Source organism: Oryzias latipes, chromosome 8 (genome assembly GCF_053564925.1).
Source record: "Oryzias latipes strain Hd-rR chromosome 8, Olatipes_Hd-rR_3.1".
NCBI classification, from domain to species: Eukaryota; Metazoa; Chordata; class Actinopteri; order Beloniformes; family Adrianichthyidae; genus Oryzias; species Oryzias latipes.
The window spans coordinates 17,475,560-17,486,319 of record NC_136244.1 but is presented as its reverse complement, the minus strand read 5'-3'; the positions used below and the strand labels follow the sequence as shown (position 1 = coordinate 17,486,319).

The following is a 10,760-nucleotide window of genomic DNA, read 5'->3' as shown; positions in this document are numbered from 1 at the left end:
TTCTCTCACATGTCTAATCGCAAAATAAATAGTAAATACGGAAACAACATGAAAGAGCTGCAGAGCTGTCAGCCAGGAAAAAGCAGAAAATCCACTCTTCAGGATGGACAAAAGTGAGGAGGAATAAAAGGAAAGGTCTGCAACAAACTGACACCATCAGTTGTCTCCTGACAGGAGTCGTTCAGTTGTCACCTTTCACCGCACAAAGAAACAGCAGAGATGACCCAGGCAGGCCTGCTGTCACTAGTCGAGACAGAAGCAGAATCCTGAGCAGTTGCAGCTCCCTCCTGAGGTGGTTGTTTGAAACAGCAGACTGCATGGCACACCTCCTTTTGAGGCAGGGCAATCATGGAAGGTTAGAAACAAATGGTAGGAACTTGCTTTGATTCATTGAAACAAACACAGATTGTTTTATACATCTGGTTTGGCCTATTTTACTATCAGGTGAAATTAAAATGCATTTGCTCAAAAACCCTTGAATAAAAGTTAAAATGTAACTGATTTGACGGTTAAAGGTTTGATACCGCCAGCCTGAAGTACAGTGGGACAGAAAAGTATTTGGTAGTCACCAATTCTGCAAGGTGTCCCTCTTAAAAAGATGAGAGAGACGTATATTGTTCATCGTAGAGGAACTAAACGTGAGAGGCAGAATGCAACCCTGGTTGTCAATGAAAGAGGTCAAACTTTTCCTGTAGGTCTTCAGCCGGTTTACACACACTGTAGCTACTATTTTGGCCCATTCTTCCATGCAGATCTTCTCCAGAGCTGTGATGTTTTGGGGCTGTTGCTGGTGTGGCAGCACGAGACAACGGGTTGACAACGCCACCTGGGGCTGCTGAGCCCCAGGAAAATATTTTGAAGTAAGGCAGGTGCAGGTCCTGCTCTAAACCAAGGCAGAGGCTGTGGTTTTGTTTTAAAATATAATTTATTAGGATTCAGTTAAAAACAATGTTAAGAAACCTTTTAATAAAACAATCCTTGATAAAGGTCAGTTAAAAATGTTCTGGAGGAGGAGCTTACCGAGGTGGCTAAAAACAGCGTAAAGACAATGCAAACACCCTTTTGTGAACCACTGCACACGTGAGGGAAACCACACAGCACACTGGGACCCACCACCAGACACAGCAGTCCACCACCTCGGCCTCCTACCTCCTGAAACAAGAATAAAATTGGCAATATCAATAAAAGACACACAATTAAAAATAAAGATTAAAAAGATGATTAGTGTTCCGGGGCGCTGGTAAGCCGCCCAACCACCGCCGATCAGCTGGTGGGAGCCGTCCACAGTCTGGTGAGATGCCGCAGCAACGAGGTCTCCGTGAGCTGGGCGTTCGCTCCAACCGGTTCCGTCGTGGCGGGGGTGGGACCCGGACAGAGAAATCACCGCAAAAACGATAAAAGCAAAGCAGCAGCAGCGGGCTCCACCAATCACCCTGTGGAGGCAAACCAGAAAACAGGCAGCAGGGCATTACCTCTGCAACCAGAGGACATGCAGGGCGAAGAGGCACACATACCAGTCAGTGGGGGATATCACCAGGAACCGGAGCGATGCGCTCCGTTCCCATTTCGCCTCCACCCCAGTCACAAGCCCACCGGCTGTACGACCTGGAGTGGTGACATCCACGGCACTGCACTTCCAGGTGCAGGAACCCAGGGAGGCAGTCTCAGGCAGGAATGAGCAGAAGCCAGCTCCGTCCCGCTATATAGGTGGCCTGGTGCTAATTAGCAGCACCAGGACTGGAGTGCCTACACCTGGGAGCCCAATTAACTCATCCTGCTACACTGGGAAACACAGATACCACACATTCTCTTCCAGTCATGTTTCTGTCTCAATGCTCACAGTGATGGAAAGAGATTTTTGATCAAAATCTCACCACACACAGCTCTATTTATTCTAAAAATAGATCAGTCACCCTGTCCCCTTTGGAGAAAAGTACCCTGAAAGCATGACGTTTCCACCCCCGTGCTTCACAGTGGATATGGTCTTCTTGAGATGTATTTTAGCACGACTTCTCTCCTGCAAGAGCACACAGCAAGTGGCCTTTTTACCAAAGCATCTTTGGTCTCATCTGACCACATGATTGTCTTACAATGCTCCTCTAGATCGTGCAGATGGTCTCTGACAAACAGGCCTGGATGTGCCCTGGTTTAAGCAAGGGGACCTTTGGAGCTCTGCGGGATTTTGCAGTGTGTTACAAATAGTAACCTTTGTTGCTGTGGAACCCAGTACTCTTCATGTCAATGCAGTTCTGGGCTGTTTCATCACTGTTCTCAAGAACGTTTGCACCTTTCGTGGTGTGATCTCTCCTAGAGCTCCAGGTTGAGGGAGATTGTCAGTGATTTTGTATTTCTTTCATTTACTAATAAGTTGATGCCTTCTCATCAAGCTGCTTCCTGTGGTAGATTGGTTCATTCCAGTCTTGTTCATGTGAACAATCTTGTTCCTGATGTCCTTCGAAAACTCCTTGGTCTTGGTTACAACTAAATATGTATTTGATTGTTGTGGTAACAAAAACAAACAAGCTCAGTGGATATTTGATATAAGTTACTACTGAACATCTTTTTGTCGGATGTAAACTACATTGTATGCAACTTTTGTTTAACCCTTTACTCCCTCACTTATCTTTTTTTTACACTTTATGTAGAATTCCTTCTGTTCTGAAAAGGCAAGAAATGATTTAAATTGTTATAAGAAAGAAGTCTGGACATTACAGCACCACATCCTCCAGTGTAGCAGAGTGGTAGTATTCTCATTATCTCACAAAATAAACCAACTGACTACAAGTGCATAAAAAAGATCAAATGAAGACAATGAAGACAAAGGAGAATAACTGGGTCCTGATGAAGAACTTACATTAATTTATGCTCGCATGTACCTCAAAAAGAGAAAACAGTCAGGTCTTGTTTCGTGGAGCATGTCTACAGTCATTCCAGATATAAATGCTTGAGTCAGTGTTGGAGTCAGTCTGATGTTCTCAGAAGTTTAAAATTCACTCAGTCAAGCCGATGTTAGTGGTTCATAACTTTCCTGAAACTGCAGAACAACTCTTTACGGTTAATCAACACTGACGGCTGTTCTGGCTCATGAGCAGAAGTCTGCTTTACGATTTTCAGCTGTTTACATTTGAATGCCTATAAGAATGCATCCCATCCACTCACTCTTTCAGATGCAATTAAAGTCCACCATCTGGACACATATGTCAATGAACTGTGATGCTACAATAAAATAGATTTCAAAATAAAATTGTTGGAACTAAGGCATTCACTCATCATCTCACTACTCATTTGTGGGGCGGTTTGATCTTTAAAAAATTGAATACTTTGATTAATCCCCTAAACTTTTAATAGAACTCAACAGTTTTAATCTGCTGTCCATCTGACCACAAACTGAATTTGATCCCCCCCCCCCTCCTGCAGTTAAAAAACAACTTAAGGGAGCCAACATGACAACTGGACCCATAAAGAAATAAATGTACAGCAGAAAAACTGTTTCCTGCACAGATATAAGTTATTTGCTAACCCCAATGTAAATGAAAGGAATAGAATTTAAAAAGTTACATCAATTACCGGTAGTTTGAAAGATCTCATTACTTAGGATTGGAATTTATGAATCAGTTTCTGTATTAAGCCAGCAACATTTAAAACATTTCCACTCTGAAAAAAAGTTTCTTGAAACTTTTTGTAAAGAAAATTTGCACGATGGTGCAGTGGTTAGCGCTTTTGCAGGAAGGCCCCCAGTTAAGTTCTTGGCTGGGGGACCTGAAACAGAACACCAATGGGGGACCTTTATGTGTGGAGTTTGCATGTTCTCCCCGTACATGTGAGGGTTTCTCTGGCTTTGGCTTCCTCCCACCATCCAAAAAAAATGCTACACAGGTTAATTGATTACTGTAAATGTTTCCGTGGGTCTGAATTTAAGTGTGCGTGGGTGTGTGATTTGTGGCCCTGCAACAGACTGGCCACCTGTCCAGGATGTCCCCTGCCTTCGCCCACAAGTGGCCAGGATAGGCTCTAGCAGCCCTGTGATCACGAAATGGGTTTAGAAGATGAACGAACAAATAAAATTAAGAATAAAAATTCTTTTTTTATCCCTCAAAATCGAAATTCAGCTGAAAGTAAAAACAACTTTCAGATTTTCTGTGTTGATATATAGGTGGCTGTTTTGGGTTGTAAGCAGTTTAGTTTTGTAGGAGTTTATGGCTCAAATCTGTAACAATTATGTGATGGAAAAGTCAATACTGAACATTTAGAAATGAAACAGAGAAAAAATACAACAAAAAACAAAAATGATCAAAGGAAAAAGAAATAAAAGCTAAGAGATATTTTAAGAATTACAAAATGTCCTTCTGAAAGTGATTATTTCAGTTACCAGACTGAACAACATGACAAGAAACCAAAGAAAACTTTTGGTCACTAAATCTGTGCCTATATGCTTAATTTAAAAAACCAAACAGCAAAATCACAGATCAAAGTCATTTAGAAGGCATTCATTCAAAAGTTAAGTGTTCATTAACCTAAACTGACACCACTAATTTCATTTAATACGCTAATTTTCCTTATTGCCCTAATCAGAGCCTGTCTGATTTTGTCTCATTGTGGTGTGGCTTTGATCAGGAAGTCTAACCCTTTTTCTTTGCCACTGCCACATGGTGCCTTGTCTGTGCAACTGTCCACATATGCTGAGATGCCTGGGCATCAGTGTTTTTCCCCTTAAGGCTCTCCCTCCCGTTCTCTCAAAGATATCAAAGGCCTGCATTTACAGTTATCTCTGCTTGGTTGTACCACGGAAGTAAGCACTGCAGGTCAGGGGTCAGAGCTGTGGCTCAAGATAGAAACAAATCGGACTGACATGGACTTCAAAGGAAAGCGATCCTCTGACAGACTGTTGTTTTAGCCTGTAACTCTTGGTATCATAATGAGGAAGGTGGACATTAGGAGGAGAGAGCAAAGGAGTATTCCAAGGGATGGGCGTGGGAGACTTAGTTTTCTGAAGAGAAGTTCTACCGTTGAATAATTGGAGCCAACAAGATCAAAGAAAAAGCTGAAGTTTGGTCTGCTTAACCTCTGTAGCACAAAAATGGAGCACAACAAAACGGCGTCGTTTTATTCTGTCCTGTTGTTCTTCCTTTGCTTGGCGAAACCCAAAACCATGTTAAACATAATGGAAAATATTTGAGGTCTTCTTTTATTAACCAAGAACGGCTTTGATGTTTGACTTCTTTATTTGTTTTTAGAAGAAGAAAGGAGCAATATGGCATGCAAGTGATCTTCTTTTGGAGAGAACACATACGAAAATAAGGGGGAGGAATGAATGATACGAGACCAAACCAAGCTTGTTCATGCTACATAATCAATTAAACATCATTATTGGCCCTTTCAAGAGTACTGAGATCAAAGACCTGCAGGAAATGATCAAAGTGACAGCATTTTGTTTGAGCGCTAGGCCTTTTCCAGTTCTGTGTCCCAGCCCTGAGTGAGTGATCCTGCTGCAGAGATCACGATAAACAAACAAAAAAAGTGATTTATTGGGTGAGGTTTTCTTTTATGTATACGACTGTTCTAAAGTTTTGTGAATTTGTTCTCATTTTAAAATCCCAAAAAACACTGAACATGTTGGACAATGCTGACTGAAAAGTGAGCCAAGTTGTGGGAAAGACTAGCAGCAACATGGTTGGTGTTCTGCTGTGATTTCCTAGAAGTTACTTCATCATTTGTGTCTATATATTTCTAGATTTGGGAAATAATCTGGTTTCAGAGTAGCAGCTAAGTAAGAAAAAGTATTCCATATATTAAAGGCCAAAACCAGGGACACTCTCAAGAGAATGTTCAGCAACAGGACACTTCAAACAAAAAACAGCCTATTCAGCTTAATGGACGTAAAAACGGGAGGAGGGTTTCATTGACATCCTGTAAAGAGGGAACATCCAGGGTGGAGCAGCATTGCAGCCACCTAGGAGAAAGTCAGCAATTCAGGGTGGCCAGAGTGCCGGAGATCAGAGGAAGGTTGTCGTAGTTCCCCTTTATTCACTGCATCTCTGCAAGCCTTAAGTTTTTGAAAGACAGAAGGTCTTCAATACCCATGATAACTCTCATCCAACCATTTCAGCTCATTCTACATAAAGAGAAGAGTAGATTTGACCCTTGAGTGGGTCTTTGTTAAATCAATTTCCAATAAAAGGAATCAAACTCCAAAATCTGTCCACTTGTCTCCAAAAACCTCCATGAAGGAAAAAAAAGTGGACCAGTTGTGGTAGTGATACTGACTACTTGCATTTGCAACACCTCAAATATTTTTTCCTGCAGTGCACTTTTACTGTGGAGTGCTGTTTAGTCTGGAGTTTGCTTCCTCAGATAGTCTGTTTTGTTTGGCGTGTGTGTGTGGTGTGAAGCTTTCCTAGTCTGCCTGTAGACGAAAATTTTGGTTCATTTGCAGGTGAACAGTGGTGTGATTCACTTACATTCTGAAAGCACACGGGCTATTGTGAGGATTGTGCTCTTGTTTGGGTTTTTTCAGTTTTATTTCATTGGTTCTTGTGATGTTCTGTTTTCCATTTTACCCACTGTCAGTCATACCAGATGTCTTCATTTCAGTTAAATGCCCTGAGTGCACATGAGTCTCTGGTTTTCAATGTCAAGTCATCTGATTTGTCACTTTTTTGTTTCTTTGTGGGTGGTGTCATGTTTAGGTTTGTTTGTTAGATCTTTGAATTTCTGCCACAAGTCTGATTTCCCTCATTTTTGTTCTTATACTAGCAGCTCCTGACCAAGGAGTAAACCAAAGAAAGTAAAGGGCCATTCTCTCTGAAGTGTTTTTTTTTCCTCGGATAGCTTGCTTTGTCAAGACAAAGCTCATGTGAACTCCATTGTAGACCATACAAAGAAACTTAGGTCAAAATAAAGTATGGGGTTTACATGCACAAAAACCCTGGTATGGTTGACCTTTGTTTTGACTTTACATGAACTATGCCTTACAGTGATTTAGAAGTGAATCAAACAGTTAAGAAGATAAGTACAGTGCATAACACAAAAAATCACAGCCTGATCCTGGATTCTGGTCCGATGGCTTCAGCCAAACAAACAAGCAGCTATTGTCTGGAGAATATTTCATGGCAGGTTTTTCTGCTCAGTTGTTTACCTCTTGGATCATCCAGTTAAGGGTAGCCACAGCAAATCATCTTTCACTGGTATGAACAGGTTTGGCAGAGAGTTTTACACCAGATCCCCTTCAAGACACAACCCTGTATTGGGTTGGGGACCAGCACAGGGGGACCCAGACTGAGCAGTTTTTTTCTGCTCAAATATGGACATGCCCAGAGCTCCTCCCCAGAGAGGCATCCAGGAGGCCCAAGCCCCCTTTAAGTGACTCCTCTCGATGTGGAGGAGTAGCGGCTCTATTCCGAGCTTTCTCCGGGTGACAGAGCTTCACACCCTATCTCAAAGGGAGCCACCCTATGGAGGAAGCTCAGTTTGGTTTCTTGTATTCAGGAACCTTGTCTTTCAACCGGTAAATTGATAGCTTTGAAGACCTTAAAACAAGGAGTTGCTAGAATTGTAGGACATTTCTAGGTGGCTTGGTCAGCTCCTCTGCTACCTTAATGACGCGAACATGGACCAAACCAAATCAAGATGTGATCATTTTACTCCGTTCTCTTTCATTCATATCTACCTTCCATCTCTTGAAGTCAATGTACACCACAGGTTTTGACTTGCATCATCCAGTTACTTTGAAGTCGCTCTTAGTCTAAAAGGTTCTACTATATTTTGAAATAACCTAAAAGAGGGGATATCCAACATAAAGCTCAAGTGGTGGTATGTTTTGTCGGTAGCATTTACACACGTATACATACGTTCACTCTAATGGCCAATAATGCTGAATCATCCCTAAAAGATTATTTGATCCGCGTCATCCGGGAGAGGTGACGTCTCATCCGACAGGATTCACACGCTCCCTGCTCTTCGGCACAAAAGGGCAGAACAACAATATTATGATATCCACTGAGTGCCTACCCCCCAATAAAAACATCACTGTGAGAGTGGGCTTGACCTGCCTCTTTTCTTGTATAAAAACACAAAGCGGAGTGTATTCCGACAGCTGCTGCCCGGGTGCCCTGCAGAGAACAGGAGGAGAGCTTTGAAGATCTTGACCTTGTGAAACAATAAAACGCCATCATCAAACACTCTCCTGAGACAGACTGCTGACCCACAGATCCATGTGTCTGCGCTGCGTAATTTTTATTAAACTGTAGGGATCAGAGTGTGTTTGATGCCTGCAGACCTTCACAAGCTGTAGAGCTAAAGCTATCTGATCTGATGACATGTACAGTGGAGTTTGGCTATCTTGAACCTGAGCTCTCTGGTCTGTTCATGTGTTGACATAGTTTTTGGAGTTAGATCATCCTGGAGTGTCTTGTCTGCCATGGGTTTAACATTGCTCATTGGTCCACATGTCACAGCTCTTTATCACACAACATGGAAGGCAGTGTGACTAAAACTCAGCAGAGACTCACATCAAGACACCAAGAATTTTGAACACTGATCAGATTTCACAATACCAATACTGCAGGAAAATTCTAGGACATCTCTTTATTGACCATGAAAATGTATGCTGTATGAGTAAATAGAATGAATCCAAAATACATTTTTAAAGATTTTGACTTGTAGAGGTATTATGAAAAGTTGTGTGAAGCTGAAAACATCTTATTTTGAAAGCTTTGCCAAGACAATTCAAAATGTGGTTGTTTTTGGCTGTAAATGATTGATGTTACCTCAAACAAAATCATTTTCCATTGGTGTCTCAGTTTTGAAATATTTGAAATATTTGTTGATAAACATGGGATTTGAAATTTTAGATTTAATTTTAGCTATTATTTTGCATCGTTTTAATATTAAATTCCACTTTATTTATATAGCCCAATACTACAACAATAGTTTGTGTCAATGGACTTCATACTGGTAATTGTATAATAAACAGGAAATCATGAAGAACATGAAGTCCTAGAATTCAACAGGTGATGGGTAAACTAAACTAAAATGAATATGCTATACTAGACACCCCTGCCCTTAGACCCTAAAAACAACAACAACAAAAAAACACATTTCAGAAAAAAAAGAAGAAACCACAGGCATGTCCACATGAAGGAGGGGTCCTTTACCAGGACGGACAGGCGATGTACCAGAACTCTTAGAGAAGAATTAGCTTATCTAACTCTACGACTACAGGATTAAATAGTCCACCAGATGGGTTTCATCCAGATGGAATTGAGGGATGGCTGGGGGCGCAAGATGAGCCAGAGGCAGGGTCCACAGCCAAGCGTTGGAGCAGGAGCAGAGACGAGCCAACGGTGAGGACCACAGCCAAGTACAGGAGCAGAGACGAGGCAACTGGAATCTGGAATCACCCCCGCTCCCCAGAAGGGGGGTGGGAAAGAGGGACAATAAAGGAATCCCACTGCACCAAAAACCGGCTTGGAGAACTAAATGATAAATTATTGATTGAGAATAGAGGGCTGGAGAAGTAGATGAAAATAGACGACAGAACCCCAGTGCACCATACTTTTCTCAGCTTCTAACTTCTAGCAGCTACTAGCAACTAATTATTATTGTTATTCAATTTAATTCAAACAAAACAACAGTAAGTTAAATATTCTCTGATTACTAGCTAGCCTGGCAATAAGCCAGTCCAAAAAGAAATCTTTTAAGCCTAACTTTGAATGTAGATACTGTGTCGCCCTCTCTTACAGAAGCTGTCATTCTGTCATTTTCAAGGACATAGTTTCTGCAGAGTAGCAGTAATTCAAACCCTGAACCCCCTTCCTCTCCCCATTGCTGTTAGCTCTCTGTTTACATCTCTCTTCTGCTAACTTACAACCCTTCACACCCCCACCTTAACGTTACCAGTGCAACAAAAATGGTAATCAATATCAGAGCTATCCAGCCATACAGTTTTGAGCCTTCAGTGGTCGCCACAGTGAATCATTTTCCTCTATCTAACCCTGTCTTCTGCATCTTATACTCTAACACTAGCTACCTTCATGTCTCTGTTCACTGCATCTATTAAACTCATCTTTGGTCTTCCTGTAGACCTCTTGCCTGGGAGCCAGGTATCAGGGCAGATGAGGAAAAACAAAGGCGGACATCATCTGCAAGCGGATCTATCAGAATGGAGGGGAGCAGGGAGCTTGTGGCCTGCCATGCATATTTTCTCCATCCAAATACAATCCTTTTTCAAAAAGCATTTTTTTTGTCTGCACCTGAGTCACAATAATTTTAATAAAGCCATGCTCAGAAATGCAATTTTAAGCTTAATTTTCTTTATATGTGCCTCCTGTTATAAATAAAATGCCACAAGAACATGTTAAAAACATCAAAAATATAATTTTCACCGGAGTGGATCTTTGAGGTAACTCATTTTTAAAGCATGTTTGACTTTATTTGAAGTCCGTCTTGCAAATCCAACCAAATTCTGGCTTCCATAGTATAAATTGAACAGTATTTTTGGTAGATGTAGATAGTTCCAGACACAACCAGTCAACATTTAGTTTGAACATAATCTGTATTTACCTCATCGTGGTATGAAAATAAAAAGCAGCAAAGTGTTGCAAAAAGTCATTTCTTCCTCTTAAGTCCAGTTAATGAAACCACAGAACACATATTAGGTTGTGGTTAGTTGATAACAGGTGACTCCAAATGCCTTTCAGCACAGGATAAAACACATCACCCCAGTGATATCTGAACTGAGGGAAAGATCAGAGAATGTAAAG

General features: G+C 41.4%; 1 long non-coding RNA gene across 1 annotated transcript; it reads right to left on the bottom strand.

The window, feature by feature from the left end:
- Positions 1 to 1,209: 1,209 nt before the first annotated feature.
- Positions 1,210 to 1,777, bottom strand: LOC144994154 (uncharacterized). Its single transcript, XR_013657581.1, has 2 exons — positions 1,515 to 1,777; positions 1,210 to 1,433 (listed from the first exon to the last, which is right to left on the bottom strand). It is a non-coding gene; the product is annotated as an uncharacterized LOC144994154 (long non-coding RNA).
- Positions 1,778 to 10,760: the final 8,983 nt, after the last annotated feature.